The 17249-nt window shown below is 41.1% G+C and overlaps 1 long non-coding RNA gene across 1 annotated transcript; it reads left to right on the top strand.

Annotated features, from left to right (window-relative positions):
- LOC109843272 lies at nucleotides 327-754 on the top strand. The gene is made up of 4 exons (XR_002247615.1): nucleotides 327-365; nucleotides 433-504; nucleotides 577-648; nucleotides 718-754. It is a non-coding gene; the product is annotated as an uncharacterized LOC109843272 (long non-coding RNA).

Here is a 17249-nt window from a genome sequence, read left to right as displayed (position 1 = left end):
CCCACCGGGTTCGGCGTCCCCTGGTGTTGACAATATGGATTGCTTTGTGCAACAAATGTGCGACGCTTTTCACGATGGGTCTTTGGGCATCGACCTTAACATCGATCTTGAGCAGATAAGTAATGTCGAGCCCACAATCCCTTATTCAGGTATATCCGCATCCAATGTCATTTTCCTTATGTAAGGTGAAGGAAGATTTCTCGTTTGAGCTTTCCTCATCCTTCAACATTTGGGTTACCCTGCAGATGTTGCGATGGAGGGGCCAAGCTTCTCGAAGCCGGATGCCGGCTTATTAGCTGACATGCTGGCTGAGCAGACTTCCAGAGGGACCGAGAGACCATTCTTCGGGAACGATTCATCTACCGGTATATATCTGATTTTCTCCCTCTTGCCCGATATTTCATATGACTAATGAATGATTGATTATCGCAGCGTCTACCATTGGAGTTAGCCCGGTATCTATCCCTGGCATATCCAGTTTGCCTCAGAGCGACGGGCTTGCAGGTATGTATACGATTCAGGGATATTGTACTTTCCTATGTTTATCTGTCTTTTGACTAATGAGTGCAATCATAGGACCAGCCGCTAGGACTGATTCTCATATGACTCCTGACATCCCTCAAATGCCCGCGGATAATGGATCTACAGGTATGCAGATCCCAATTCTTCTTATTCGTCTAAATTTTCATTTTGACTAATAAGAGAGTGTCATCATAGGACCAGCAGCTTGGGCCGATACTCTTATGACTCTTGGCATTCCGGCTGCATCTGAGGACATGGGGATTGCAGGTATGTATACGACCTTCTTATCCCGATTCTCCTTACTTGTCCAAATTTCCATTTGGTTAACATAGGAATGTCACTGTAGGACCAGGCGTTCAGCCTGATACTGCTACAGTCCCCGGGGTTGAAAGTCCTCATAGCAGTGGTGCCTCCCCGTCTCTGCCGAGTGGTGCGAGCAATCTGTCTGCAGGGGCTGACGTACCCTCTTCTGCTGCTGTCCCGGAGCCTGTCGGCTCTCAACCCGATGGGACATCCGTTGGCGTCGGTATGTTCGGAACCTGCCTTTTGACTTTCCTTTCCATATTCGATAGTTCACTGAGCTTCCAAGTTGTTGCTTGTAGGATCTCGATCTTCTTTGCACGAGCGTGTCCGTAGCCTTTTGGCCGATACTGATCCTGACGGAGAGGCTTTCCGTACGGACCTCAGCTTCTTCACCGCCTGGTATAATGGCTTGATCGAGAAGCTTCTCCACCGAGGAGGCGGCTTCGATCAGTTCCGGCGTTCCTTCTCTCGCCACATGACGATGATGAGGGAAGAAGGATACCCGGAACTGGCTGATTCCTTCACTGCTGATTTCGCTGCCCTGGAGTCAGAGATACGAGAGTTGAAGGAACTGGAGGTTACCGGGGCTTCTTCTTTCGTATCCTCTGAGTTAGAGCATAGGATGGAGCAGTGGCGTGAACTGAGATCTTCCGTCGGGCGTGAGCTTCAGTCACGCGAGAGCTCCCTTGCGCATCTAATGGCTAACATGGCGAGGATGGATAGGGAGAAAGCTGAGTTACTCCGTTCCTTGGACTCGAATCGCGAGGAAGCGACTAGGTTGAAGGAGGCCTTGAAGCGTGCCGAGGAATCCGCCGTTCTTATCGCAGATGACTTGATCGGACTAGAGCGTTCCCGTGACCAGGTACTCGAGGAGTTCGGATCCACTCAGGAGGGATTGATGAAGTTGAAGAGTGAAGCTGCGGAGATCTTGAGCTGTTCTGAGGAATCTGCCCGAGCAGATCTGCAGGCGGGACTTGAGCAGAGTTATGCAGATAGACTTTTTAGCTTAAAGTCTCATATTCTTAGCCGTCAGTTGCCTTCGGGCTAATGAGCTCTTTGTTGTATGCTTTTGACTTGACCTATTAATAGAAACTCCACATTTGCTTCTTTCTTGTGATTTGTCTGCATTTCTTCTGAATGACAGATTTTATGGGATTTTTGGCAAACCCCCAGCCATCAACGGGTTTGATATGCCTTTACCGATCACCGTTTGAATCGGGCTAGCATGTGGATTGTCTAGATCCGTCCCACATGTAACGTTGTGCTAAGAAAATTGCTTTTCTTAGATTTGATGCTATGACTTTGAATACATAGACTTCGTCTTTCTTACGGGAATAGACTACCCGGCAACGCGTGTTAGGCATTGACTTTGGGGTTTTTGGCAAACCCCCAGCCTTCAACGGGTTTGATATGCCTTTACCGATTACCGTTTGAATCGGGCTAGCATGCGGATTGTCGAAATCCGTTCCGCATGTAACGTTGTGCTAAAGGAATGAACTCCCTTAGACTTAATGCTACGACTTTGAATACGTAGACTTTGCCCTTGTTACGGGAATAGGCTACCCGGCAACACGTGTTAGGTGTTGACTTATCCCTACTTAGGATTCGGGATAAAATTCCCCATGCACCAAGTGCGCGGATTGGAAGTTGAAAGTTGTGTCAAAATAGGAGAGGAAGAATTTTATATTCTATCTCCCGATGCTGAAGAGGAAGAATTTTATATTCTATCTACAGCTGGAAAGGAAACTCGAGGTGGGATATCCACCCCCAGAATCCGGAAGGATGAACTGGGAGCGGGATCTCCACTCCGAGCATCCGGAATGATGAACTGGGAGTGGGATCTCCACTCCGAGCATCGGAAAGGTCCGAGGAGAGGAAGAATTTTATATTCTATCTCCCGGTGCTAAAGAGGAAGAATTTTATATTCTATCTTCAGCTGGAAAAGAAACTCGAGGTGGGATTCTCCACCCCCAGTATCTGGAAGGATGAACTGGGAATGGGATCTCCACTCCGAGCACCCGGAATGATGAACTGGGAGTGGGGTCGCCACTCCGAGCATCGGAAAGGTCCGAGGAGAGGAAGAATTTTATATTCTATCTCCCGGTGCTAAAGAGGAAGAATTTTATATTCTATCTTCAGCTGGAAAAGAAACTCGAGGTGGGATTCTCCACCCCCAGTATCTGGAAGGATGAACTGGGAGTGGGATCTCCACTCCGAGCATCGGAAAGGTCCGAGGAGAGGAAGAATTTTATATTCTATCTCCCGGTGCTAAAGAGGAAGAATTTTATATTCTATCTTCAGCTGGAAAAGAAACTCGAGGTGGGATTCTCCACCCCCAGTATCTGGAAGGATGAACTGGGAATGGGATCTCCACTCCGAGCACCCGGAATGATGAACTGGGAGTGGGGTCGCCACTCCGAGCATCGGAAAGGTCCGAGGAGAGGAAGAATTTTATATTCTATCTCCCGGTGCTAAAGAGGAAGAATTTTATATTCTATCTTCAGCTGGAAAAGAAACTCGAGGTGGGATTCTCCACCCCCAGTATCTGGAAGGATGAACTGGGAATGGGATCTCCACTCCGAGCACCCGGAATGATGAACTGGGAGTGGGGTCGCCACTCCGAGCATCGGAAAGGTCCGAGGAGAGGAAGAATTTTATATTCTATCTCCCGGTGCTAAAGAGGAAGAATTTTATATTCTATCTTCAGCTGGAAAAGAAACTCGAGGTGGGATTCTCCACCCCCAGTATCTGGAAGGATGAACTGGGAATGGGATCTCCACTCCGAGCACCCGGAATGATGAACTGGGAGTGGGGTCGCCACTCCGAGCATCGGAAAGGTCCGAGGAGAGGAAGAATTTTATATTCTATCTCCCGGTGCTAAAGAGGAAGAATTTTATATTCTATCTTCAGCTGGAAAAGAAACTCGAGGTGGGATTCTCCACCCCCAGTATCTGGAAGGATGAACTGGGAATGGGATCTCCACTCCGAGCACCCGGAATGATGAACTGGGAGTGGGGTCGCCACTCCGAGCATCGGAAAGGTCCGAGGAGAGGAAGAATTTTATATTCTATCTCCCGGTGCTAAAGAGGAAGAATTTTATATTCTATCTTCAGCTGGAAAAGAAACTCGAGGTGGGATTCTCCACCCCCAGTATCTGGAAGGATGAACTGGGAATGGGATCTCCACTCCGAGCACCCGGAATGATGAACTGGGAGTGGGGTCGCCACTCCGAGCATCGGAAAGGTCCGAGGAGAGGAAGAATTTTATATTCTATCTCCCGGTGCTAAAGAGGAAGAATTTTATATTCTATCTTCAGCTGGAAAAGAAACTCGAGGTGGGATTCTCCACCCCCAGTATCTGGAAGGATGAACTGGGAATGGGATCTCCACTCCGAGCACCCGGAATGATGAACTGGGAGTGGGGTCGCCACTCCGAGCATCGGAAAGGTCCGAGGAGAGGAAGAATTTTATATTCTATCTCCCGGTGCTAAAGAGGAAGAATTTTATATTCTATCTTCAGCTGGAAAAGAAACTCGAGGTGGGATTCTCCACCCCCAGTATCTGGAAGGATGAACTGGGAATGGGATCTCCACTCCGAGCACCCGGAATGATGAACTGGGAGTGGGGTCGCCACTCCGAGCATCGGAAAGGTCCGAGGAGAGGAAGAATTTTATATTCTATCTCCCGGTGCTAAAGAGGAAGAATTTTATATTCTATCTTCAGCTGGAAAAGAAACTCGAGGTGGGATTCTCCACCCCCAGTATCTGGAAGGATGAACTGGGAATGGGATCTCCACTCCGAGCACCCGGAATGATGAACTGGGAGTGGGGTCGCCACTCCGAGCATCGGAAAGGTCCGAGGAGAGGAAGAATTTTATATTCTATCTCCCGGTGCTAAAGAGGAAGAATTTTATATTCTATCTTCAGCTGGAAAAGAAACTCGAGGTGGGATTCTCCACCCCCAGTATCTGGAAGGATGAACTGGGAATGGGATCTCCACTCCGAGCACCCGGAATGATGAACTGGGAGTGGGGTCGCCACTCCGAGCATCGGAAAGGTCCGAGGAGAGGAAGAATTTTATATTCTATCTCCCGGTGCTAAAGAGGAAGAATTTTATATTCTATCTTCAGCTGGAAAAGAAACTCGAGGTGGGATTCTCCACCCCCAGTATCTGGAAGGATGAACTGGGAATGGGATCTCCACTCCGAGCACCCGGAATGATGAACTGGGAGTGGGGTCGCCACTCCGAGCATCGGAAAGGTCCGAGGAGAGGAAGAATTTTATATTCTATCTCCCGGTGCTAAAGAGGAAGAATTTTATATTCTATCTTCAGCTGGAAAAGAAACTCGAGGTGGGATTCTCCACCCCCAGTATCTGGAAGGATGAACTGGGAATGGGATCTCCACTCCGAGCACCCGGAATGATGAACTGGGAGTGGGGTCGCCACTCCGAGCATCGGAAAGGTCCGAGGAGAGGAAGAATTTTATATTCTATCTCCCGGTGCTAAAGAGGAAGAATTTTATATTCTATCTTCAGCTGGAAAAGAAACTCGAGGTGGGATTCTCCACCCCCAGTATCTGGAAGGATGAACTGGGAATGGGATCTCCACTCCGAGCACCCGGAATGATGAACTGGGAGTGGGGTCGCCACTCCGAGCATCGGAAAGGTCCGAGGAGAGGAAGAATTTTATATTCTATCTCCCGGTGCTAAAGAGGAAGAATTTTATATTCTATCTTCAGCTGGAAAAGAAACTCGAGGTGGGATTCTCCACCCCCAGTATCTGGAAGGATGAACTGGGAATGGGATCTCCACTCCGAGCACCCGGAATGATGAACTGGGAGTGGGGTCGCCACTCCGAGCATCGGAAAGGTCCGAGGAGAGGAAGAATTTTATATTCTATCTCCCGGTGCTAAAGAGGAAGAATTTTATATTCTATCTTCAGCTGGAAAAGAAACTCGAGGTGGGATTCTCCACCCCCAGTATCTGGAAGGATGAACTGGGAATGGGATCTCCACTCCGAGCACCCGGAATGATGAACTGGGAGTGGGGTCGCCACTCCGAGCATCGGAAAGGTCCGAGGAGAGGAAGAATTTTATATTCTATCTCCCGGTGCTAAAGAGGAAGAATTTTATATTCTATCTTCAGCTGGAAAAGAAACTCGAGGTGGGATTCTCCACCCCCAGTATCTGGAAGGATGAACTGGGAATGGGATCTCCACTCCGAGCACCCGGAATGATGAACTGGGAGTGGGGTCGCCACTCCGAGCATCGGAAAGGTCCGAGGAGAGGAAGAATTTTATATTCTATCTCCCGGTGCTAAAGAGGAAGAATTTTATATTCTATCTTCAGCTGGAAAAGAAACTCGAGGTGGGATTCTCCACCCCCAGTATCTGGAAGGATGAACTGGGAATGGGATCTCCACTCCGAGCACCCGGAATGATGAACTGGGAGTGGGGTCGCCACTCCGAGCATCGGAAAGGTCCGAGGAGAGGAAGAATTTTATATTCTATCTCCCGGTGCTAAAGAGGAAGAATTTTATATTCTATCTTCAGCTGGAAAAGAAACTCGAGGTGGGATTCTCCACCCCCAGTATCTGGAAGGATGAACTGGGAATGGGATCTCCACTCCGAGCACCCGGAATGATGAACTGGGAGTGGGGTCGCCACTCCGAGCATCGGAAAGGTCCGAGGAGAGGAAGAATTTTATATTCTATCTCCCGGTGCTAAAGAGGAAGAATTTTATATTCTATCTTCAGCTGGAAAAGAAACTCGAGGTGGGATTCTCCACCCCCAGTATCTGGAAGGATGAACTGGGAATGGGATCTCCACTCCGAGCACCCGGAATGATGAACTGGGAGTGGGGTCGCCACTCCGAGCATCGGAAAGGTCCGAGGAGAGGAAGAATTTTATATTCTATCTCCCGGTGCTAAAGAGGAAGAATTTTATATTCTATCTTCAGCTGGAAAAGAAACTCGAGGTGGGATTCTCCACCCCCAGTATCTGGAAGGATGAACTGGGAATGGGATCTCCACTCCGAGCACCCGGAATGATGAACTGGGAGTGGGGTCGCCACATATAGGATTAGGGTTTAGGTATTTAACGAGAATAATTAATAAAAAATATAATTACTTATATTTTAAATTAAATAATTATGAAAAAATTATCTACAAAATAAAACGTACCAGTTATACTAATACAACAGATAATACGTAAAAGTAGTAATAATACAACAGCTTTATATAGGATTAGGGTTTAGGTATTTAACGAGAATAATTAATAAAAAATATAATTACTTATATTTTAAATTAAATAATTATGAAAAAATTATCTACAAAATAAAACGTACCAGTTATACTAATACAACAGATAATACGTAAAAGTAGTAATAATACAACAGATTATATAAAATAATATGTAATAATAATACAACGTATTATATGAAATAATACGTAATAATAATAATAAAACAATATATTATTTAAAATAATACGTAATAGTATCGATAACACAATGGATTAGTTCCAAAAATTTTTACTATACTAAATAAATTCATAAATATCAAAATCATTTAAATAAATATAAAATCAGATTTTTAAATCGTAGAAAATTCTAGAAAATCAAGAAAAATAAAAATATTTTTTTTAAAAATAGTAATTAAATATTTTAAAATACTAGAAAAATTATTTAACTAGTATCAAAATTCACGGTCATTACAAAACTTCTCGTTGTTGGAAATAAGGGAAGTTGTTTAACCTCGTATACCCGTCGGAGGAACATGGAGAAACAGTTTATACTCGTGTACTCATTGGAGTCTGGGAGAAGCAGTTTATACTCATATACTCATCGGAGTCTTCGAGAATTAGTTTAACCTCATATACCAGTCGAAGGTTCAAGAAGATACAGTTTATACTCGTATACTCATTGGAGTTTTCCCCGTTCTTATTTGACTTGTTTTGCCGTTATGATATCGACGTCAACCAAGACTTGAATACTGTCTTTAAGGGAAAAATAGTTCTTAGTGGGATGTTGAACCCTCCTGTGATATGCATAGTATTTTGGGTCCAAAGTCTTGCTAGCTTCCTCCTGATTTATAATAGATGGCAGCTTGATTTTGTTGTTGGTGAGGAGGTACTTAAAGATAGATGGAACTTCATCATCTTCGAAAGATTACTCCTTTTGGAACCTCTGATCGGGAGTCCTCTGTTACCTCCGGGGTTGCTGTTGTGACGTTTGATTGGCATTCACAACAGTTGTAGGTGTCGTCAGTTGACTTCTCTCAGCTTTCTTGCTTTTGAGAAAGCGTTCAACTTGTTCTCCACGTACCTTCAATTCCTTCCAAGTCTTGGATGAGTTAATCCCCATGGCTTCCAGAACGTCGAGGGACAGATTATTGTGGCATGTCTATGTTGGATATCATGTTCCCATGATATAATTTTGATGATAACAATTTATTCATAATAAGAATAACTATGTGTATTATTGTGCACTAACATTTCAATACAACTATCAACATGAACAAGTGTAAGATGAGTTCAATGCATCATGAAGTAAAGAAGATGAAGAGCTTATACATCAATGTAATTTTTATATTTTCTTTATTTAGAAAAATTGTACAAGCCTTGATCACTCACACATACACATACATAGATATTAGAACACATTAACACTGGCTTAATATGTTGGTTAATAATAGAAATCCTCTATGTTAACCATTAAAGTATTTAGTTAATTAATGAGTCTTAAAATATTTCATACATAACATTTTGAATCCTTAGTAGTCGACTAATTAGATTAGTAGTCGACTACTAAAGTCATAGATCAATATATAAGTTTCTAAAATATTACAGAGTAGTTGACTACAACTGATTATAGTCGACTACTCAGCTTTGAATTTTGAATTCCAGACTTTCTGTTTTACAGAGTAGTCGACTAATGACCATTATAGTTGAATACTAAGCAGTTTTCCAGACTTCACGGAATGAGAATTAACACAGAGTAGTCGACTACTTTGTTTAGTAGTTGACTACAGTTACAGTTTTTCTGTATATTTGAATTTGAATCTAAAATTGTATATAGCCGTTTATATCCGTTTATTTGGTTTAAAATTTGTATTTTTAAGGGATATAAATAGGTTATAAGTTCAGAAATTTGGTACATTGATTCCTATCCATAAGCTTTAATATTTGTGCATTCTCAAGAGTTTAAAATTCAAATGTTTGCCTAAGTGTTGAGAAAAATCAATTTTAGAAATAGCCTTTGATCTTCATCCTATATACATCTTATTTAGGCAATTTTCAGAGATTAAAAAGTTTCTAAAACCACTACAACACATCACTACATATTCAAGGCTTATAGGAATTGTGTTCTTCTTTCAAGGAAAGTATTCTCTTGGGTGTGAGAGGTGTAATCTCTTGGTGAAGAGATTGGGTGTAATTTGCAGAGACTTGCAAATTGGTCAGGTTTGTTGTTTTGATTTTGTAAGTTTTTCAAAATTATAATGGAACTCTCAAGAGGGATTTGGTTAGGGACTGGATGTACACCTGAGAGTTGAAACCAGTATAAAATTCTGTGTTTGTGATTATGATTTTCTATGATGATGCTTTCTTCTTTGTAAATTATAATCTTCTTTGCATAAAATTTTAAAGAAACACTATTCATCCCCCTCTAGTGTTTAAGTGTTATTAGGTCAGATCCTACAGTTTACAGTATGAACTCTTCTGTGACTAGATCGCGGTAGTTCATCTCTTTGCTTCGGAAGCGTTTCATAAAGGTGTCAGTTGACTCTCTGCTCTTCTGCTTCTCATCTAGAAGAGTTCTGATTGGTACCTCAGTGTCATCGTCGAAGATGTTACTGAGGAAGAGATTTTCCATGTCATCCTAACTATTAATGCTCCCTAGCTTGAGACATCGATACCAATCAAAGGCGGCCCCGTGAATGATGCCTACGAATGACCGTACCATCAAGGGCTCATTACTAGAAATTATACCCAAGTGAGACTTGAAGTAGAACAAGTGTTGAGTTGGTGAGCCTTTCCCGTTAAACAGCGTGAAGTTAATCAAATTAAACTTTGTCGGATATGAGATTGACTCCCACTCTCTCGGATATGGGCAAGGAATATTGGTCTTCTTTACCTCTTGAGCAGACATTAAGGCGTTGACCTTGTTCTCAAGTTCTTCCATCATTTTATTGTCTCCGTCCTCATTTTTTTAGGGGACGTTATGGAGTCTGAGGAGGATTAACCGGACCACACCCAGTGTTATGGCTGTTGGGAAAAATGTGTTCATCCTTATTTGCGTCGCTATCATCTGCGTTGTTTTGAGCATGACGACTAGATTTAACTCGCTAACTTGACTCAGGTTGTTGATGAGACCGAGTCTGCAACTCCCTCACTTGTTGCATGGTTAATTCCATCTTCATCTTCATTTCAGCTCAAATTTCTTCTTGCTGCTTAGCCAGAGCTTCTTGAAGCATTTGAGCTAGCTGATCAGGAGTGATGGTGAACCAGAGCTTCTTGAAGCATTTGAGCTAGCTGATCAGGAGTGATGGTGAATGCCTCGCGGGTTAGTCCCATGCTAGACATTTTGAAGCATTTGAGCTAGCTGATCAGGAGTGATGGTGAATGCCTCGCGGGTTAGTCCCATGCTAGACATTGTTTCGTCTGAAGCGATTACGGAGCAAGCGTACGATACTTCATCATCTGATGATATTCCTTTATGCATCCTCTGATAATCCCTACGTCTAATCCTATTTGGAGCTGAGTTATACGCTAGGATATCCCTGGATAAGAGTCAGGACTAGAGTTGGTCGAGCACCGTTTTGACTTTCCTTTATCAGCCATATTGATGGTGACTTCTGGGAATTCAGCTGATCTTTTTCTTGCATAAGTGTCTTGATTTGGGTTTTGACTCTTTGGTGGAAAGCCTATGGAATATCGAGACCCTGTGTGGAGTGGTCTTGGAGCAGCTATACTCTGATAATAGTGCTCTGATAAGCCTCACATGAACAATTAGAGTTTGTCTCTCGGATAGTCCTCTTCCGAGATTTGTTCACACCCCTAGTCTGATAGTTGTCTTTTGACGGACATGTCTTCTTCCGGGGATGTAAAGACTTGTTGGCGTTCTCAGGAGTCACACGTTTAGATCCACCCCCTTGCGAGTGTGGAATCTCAATGGGCTCCTAGGCTTCAACACGCCCCCCCCCCAAGCAGGAGGTTACATGAGCTTTCCTAATAAAAGATGACTTTGACTTGATGGGAGGACACGTATGACCCCCAGTCTGAAGAGTCACTTGGGATTTCTTCACCGGATCCAAGCGTTCTTTAATCAAAGCTTTATCTCGATCCTTGTGCAAAGGACCAAGACGATCCGCTATCGTTATCTTGAATCTGGACAGATTAATACCGATGTAGGGCTTTATGGGAGGTACAGTAGGAGACAGAGCAGGAACGTAGGCCGACGGAGGTGAGGAAATAGGTGCGGGGGCAACTGTTGCCGGGAGACACAATATTGTGTATCAGCCATGGCTGAGACACTCACCGAGACACTCTGATGTGTCTCGGCCATCAGGGATCTCTTTGGCCGTCTTCCGACTTGTTTTTGGCGCCGTCTTGGACTTTGGCATCCAGACTTCGCATGGTTTCGGTGGTTGTTTGGCCACATCTTCCTTTTGCAATTCTTGTGCCTTTTGCACAAAAATACGCGTGTGCACGAGAAGTGAACAACTTTTATGGATGCATTCCTTGAGAGTTGAATGAGTCCTTTTGATACGGACTCATTCACTAGTTGATGGCTTGGAGAATATATCAGCATCTTGCCGTTTAGGCTGCTGAGTCGCTTGGCGCCTCCTTGACTCTAAATCAGCATGATAATAGATTCCATCAACCTACTCTAAGGACTTGGCAAGCTAATGTGCGAGGCATTGGTGTTGCCTCTGACGAGCCCATTTCGTCAGAACGGGTGAGCCTTCTTCAAACAACTCCTTAACTGAAGAGAAGTTATTACGAGCTTCATTGGACGTTGGAGAGACAATGCGAGGGGAAGCCTCCGCAATAATTAGGGGAGAGTCATCACCCTAGATCTTCTTCAGATTTGACGACCAGCGAACCTTCTTCGAGGAAGAGATCTTCATGCACTTACGAGGGGAGGAGGATCCGAAGGAGGAGGATGAGATGTACTCCTCAAACTTCAGTTTGTCGAAATCGTACTTGACCTCTTTATCAATCGGAATCTTGATCTTCGATTGCGACACGACAGCCTTAGCAGAAAGGCTGTTGGCTCCTACTGTGGTCGCCAGCGTGTTTGCGTCGAAAATCAATTTATTTGTGGAATTCATTACAACTCGTTTACCGAATTACAGATTCAAAAGAGTGGGCCTTTTTATAAGACTTCTTTACATAAATAAAAAAAGACTTCCTAGAAACACACGTAGAGAACGTTTATTGATCCTTACTTGCATGAGATCTTTGCCTGTGCCCGGGACGTTTTGATCCATGGACCGCCGAGTATCAGATCCAAATTGATCGTGAAGAAGGTATAGTGTTCTTAGTCTCAATGAGGAAACCTAGAACATAAGTAAATAACCTCAACAAGGTGAGATTACTACTATTCTCAAGATCAAATCGATGTTTGATCTCAAGGGAAGGGTGAAAAGGCTATAGATCTCTTGAAATCTTCCGCTTTATGCTGAATTTCGCCAAGATATCGCCTCCCTCTCTTTGAAATTCGTGGGTTCTACTCTCAAAACATCACCAACTCGTCTCCAAGTCTAGAATTCTAGATTCCCCATGTATAGGGGCGCTAGGTGTGTATTTATAGGTTTTGGATGTCATGTTTGCGGATAAGAATTCATTCCGTTAGAAATAACTTTACCACATTTAGGGATGTTCCTAAGGCAGTTAGAGAGGTAGTAGATCGAACGAATCCTAAGAAACTTATTGAAAAATGTGTCGTCCGGAGGTTGTATGTGCGAGTCACTTCGATGTGACTCATCGTGACTCGTCATTTGTGAGTCACTCTGAAGTGACTCATCATTTGTGAGTCACTCTGAAGTGACTCGTCAATTTGAGACTTCATGATTGTGCCCATTCCGTTGTTTCATGCATTTCATCATTTCGTACGCGTTTCTTTGCTTCTTTTTAGCCTCGGATGATCCCTTTTGACTTAGATATCAACGTTCTTTATCTTCTCTTCATTTTGAGTTGTGTGCGGGAACCTATAGACAATTTTAGACGCCTACAATAACTTGTAAGCCAACCTATAATCAATAAGATAGAAAATAAACGCAATCAAGAAGAAAGAACACCAAGATTTAAGTGGTTCGACAAATTGTGCCTATGTCCACAAGACAATCTAGAGAGTAATATTTCACTATCAATCAAGAGTATAGTCCTTCAAAGTTACACCCGAACTTGAGGATCAAATCACAAGAGAAAAATACAATGTTACCTCTAGGACACCAAAACCGCCCATCTCACCGCAAATCTCTAACACCCGCGGAGAAATCAACATTGTATCCTTGACAACGTCGTCGTTATGAAGAAAACGGATTTTAAATCATTGCAATCAGACAACCGAGCTATTTGGAGTCTCAACTTTTCTCTCTCTTTTTTCTTTCTCTTCCCTTGAAATCCGCACAGCCTTACAACATTAACTCTTAGGGTATTGTTCATGTAAATTGATTTTAGGGTCTCTCTCATGAGGGATCTCTTTTATAAAGGGAATATTATTCTTTCCCCTATTCCTATTCTATTGTGAATAGGTCCCTCAAATCCTTTTCTTAATAGGATTCAAGAAATTTGACCTAGTCCTTGCAGGCTTCGATTGGGCTGGACCTATAACAATCTCCCCATTCGGCCCAACGAGGGGGTATGCCAATCTGTAACTCCTCATCGAGAGTTCATGTCGGCCAATCGCCAACATAACTCGGCCTTCTCTCTAGAAATGGTCTTCGTTAAAAATTCAATTGATTTTTTTATCTATGTGAATCTTCTATAGCATCAGCTCCTCCTTCTCAATAGCTTCTCTAAACCAATGATATCTCACATCAATATATTTTATCTTGTGGAGTGGAATGTAGAATTCTTGCTCAAATCAAGAGCACTCTGATAATCATATTTTATTACAATCTTATACCCTTATTATCTATTTTAATGAATAAATATACCACCAATAATTATTTTTATCTTTAATTGCAGGTTAATGAAGAATAAAGCCCAAAAATCCCATCTCTCAATAAAAACTCATGAATTAAATGAAAAACATAAGCAAGAGCCAAAAATCCTAAGCCCAGAATCAAGCCGAGTAGCTTGTAGAAGCCAGAGAAAATAAAAAATCAAATATGAAAATAAAATATATTCAAGATGGTTGGCCGCAAAGAAACGACGATATCTCTCAATCCGGAAGGTAGAATTTAACATATAATATATGAAAATCATCTATCTCGATGAGATGAAGCCATCTGTGGAGGTAAATTTTTGATTGTACATTGATGCCAGCATTGATGGCTACGAATCAGTTACAGATCAATGGTTGATTTTTGATGGATTTGGATAAGGATTAAATCCAAGGGTTCTTATTCATTGATGTTTACTATAAATAGGGGTAGAGAGTGAGGGGTTAGGGGTGTGAAAATTTTTATAACTCCATTTGGAGAGGAGGGTCACTCTTAATTAAGAAGGCCTTCTAAATTTGTAACTTTTGTTATAATTAATAAAATAATTTTTATCACCACTTTAAATATTTCTTCTCTTTATTGGATGATGAAGATGGAGATGAAGAATTATTTGGAGGTTTGCATTTCTTTTATTTTTCTCTTTTATTTTTTATTGCTTATTAGTTTAGATTTATTTCTATACTTGTAGTTAGATTTTATTTTCTTGTTAAATAGCCAAGAGGCTAGAACCCTCTTGCCTTAGATTTATTTCATACTTATATGTTAGATTTATTTTCTTGTATTTATTTTTTGTAATTTATTTTATAGTTTAGATTTTGTAATTTATTTTGTAGTTAGATTTTAATTTTTTACACTATTCACCTTGAGGCTAGAACCCTCTTGGGTTTAGTTTTTCTTTTTGTTTATTTTTATTTTTTTTGATTCACCTTTAGGCTAGAACCCTATAGGGAATCACCATTTTCTAAGAAGTGTGTTCAATTTTAGATTACTCATATCTTTAATTGAATACACCATCTTTACTTTCTTGAATTTTATTTTTCATTCTTGATTTTTATTTGTTTTTTGATTTTTCTTTCTTGCCTTATTGATCACATTTATTTATTTTATCACTTCCACTCTCAAATATATTCATTTACACAATCATTTTCATTCTCTCCATCTCTCCACAATCACACTTATTCTTCACTCCTGTTTGTCATGCACACAATATAAAAACCGATTTATATTTTCTCCTACAAAATATCTTCCTCGTGGGATCGATAACTTTTTATACTATAACTTGACACGGTTGTGCACTCGTAATATTTTTGGTACATATTTATGTCACATTAAGTTTTTGGCGTTGTTGCCGAGAAATGTGCTTAAGTAGGATTTTTTATTATTTTGGTTCTTTAACTTGTGTGTTTCTTATGAAAGAACTACTTGGAGATTAAAGATCAAGAATTTGAGATTGAGGAATTAGAGATTCGCTTCTGGTAAGTCTTCTTCCTAATATTTTCAATTCTACACCTTTAGTTAGTTTCTCACAATTAGTGACAATTAGGATCTTAAAAAAAAGATTTTATTTTCGTGACCATAATAAAATTCACCCTTCTCATTTGTTTGATTGTTAACCCTAATTAAAAAAAGATTTTATTTTTACCATCCTTTTTAGTCGCTTTTAATTCCTAGGGTTGCATTGCATATAGTTAGTAGGAATTCACCAAAGTTATTTGAGCATCTTGATTTGACACACACTTAAAAATATTCTTAAGGGCAAAACTCCCTAATCAAAATAAGGTGAGGAATTTTATCACCCTTTTCTTAGCCCCAAAATCACTAATTCCTCACTACACAACCCAAGCCTAATAAAACTCATTAGACGTTGGCCCTAAGGAATCGAGCTTAATAAGGAACAAAGAATCTTTAGGTGAATCGGTTTATGTTTTCTTGGATTAGTTGGTGTCTAAGGCAATATTTAAGGGTTGCATAAAGCGCTCTGTAAGGAACGATGTACTTAATCGATCGCTGATCAACCTCTGTTCCTATCCTTACCTAGCGAACTAACCGAGTAAAACTTTTATCTTTTCACTTAAGGAATTTTTGGTTAGGAGCTGGTCTAGCTGAGTTAAGCTTAACCCTAGAGTTAAAGTGATTGAAAAGTGATTGATTTTTTTATTTGTTTTAGTTAGGTTTTTCGTTCTTCCTTTTTCTTCTAAATAAATAAAAAAAACTAATTTTTTCCCTCTTTATAAAAAAAGTATAAAAAGAAATTGTGTTAGGTGCATGCAAACGTGGATTAAGGATTAAACACATCGACAAATTCATTTTGAACAAATGGCTAATCCACATGTTTTTCAAAATTTATGTTATCCCAATAGGAATGAAATCCCCAATGAAGCTTGGGAGTTTTTAGTGAGACTATCTGAGAGAACCATGCACTGCGATGATAAGGTTAACGCTGCATTTCAGTACTCTGTAAATGATCCATTTTTTCAACCTACAACCCAGGTTGGGAAAATTACCCAAACTTTGCATGGAATCAAAACTACACTCCCTCATCAACCCAATATTTTCCTAGCGGAAACACAGATCCTTTCAGTTCTCAACCTAATTTTCAACAACCAAATCTGTCATATCAATCTCTTCATTATCAAGCTATAAATCACACTCCTCTTGATACAGATCATGATGAACGTCTCAATATTTTGGAAAAAGATTTTGAAATCATAATTAAGGCCTCCACACTAGCCACAGATATGTTAACTCAAACATTCTACACGATAAACTCCTTTATGCAATCAACTGAACTCATACTTAACTCTAACACTCAAGCCATAGCTATATTAGAAACCCACATTGATCAACTAGCTAGTGCCATAAGTGAAGGAAAGGAAGGAGAAATTCTGAATCAACCCGTGGTCAATCCTAAGGACACTCAAATGAATGCACTACAGTCAGAAAAACATGTCGATAATTAGGAAAGAACACCTTTAAGCCAAATTCTTGTTCCAATTCATTCTCCTTCTGATAACTCAATTCAGGAAAGACCAAAGAAAGAAGAAGAAGAGTCAGATCCAAGTTTTGAGGAAATTTTTGGTGAGGAGCTAAAAATATTAGGAGAAGCAGATCAGGTTTGTCAAAATAAAGAAACTGTGTTAAACAATTGCTGCTTTGAACCAAATTTAAAAAAACTCTTTCTTGATGAACTAAATTTTTTGGAAAATAAACAACAATCAAAATTTTACACCTCAGCCCTGAATCTTGGGGTTGAGGAA

The sequence above is a fragment of the Asparagus officinalis genome, chromosome 5, assembly GCF_001876935.1.
Source record: "Asparagus officinalis chromosome 5, Aspof.V1, whole genome shotgun sequence".
NCBI classification, from domain to species: domain Eukaryota; kingdom Viridiplantae; phylum Streptophyta; class Magnoliopsida; order Asparagales; family Asparagaceae; genus Asparagus; species Asparagus officinalis.
The sequence above is the reverse complement of the archived record's forward strand: the minus strand, read 5'-3'. Positions and strand labels throughout refer to the sequence as shown.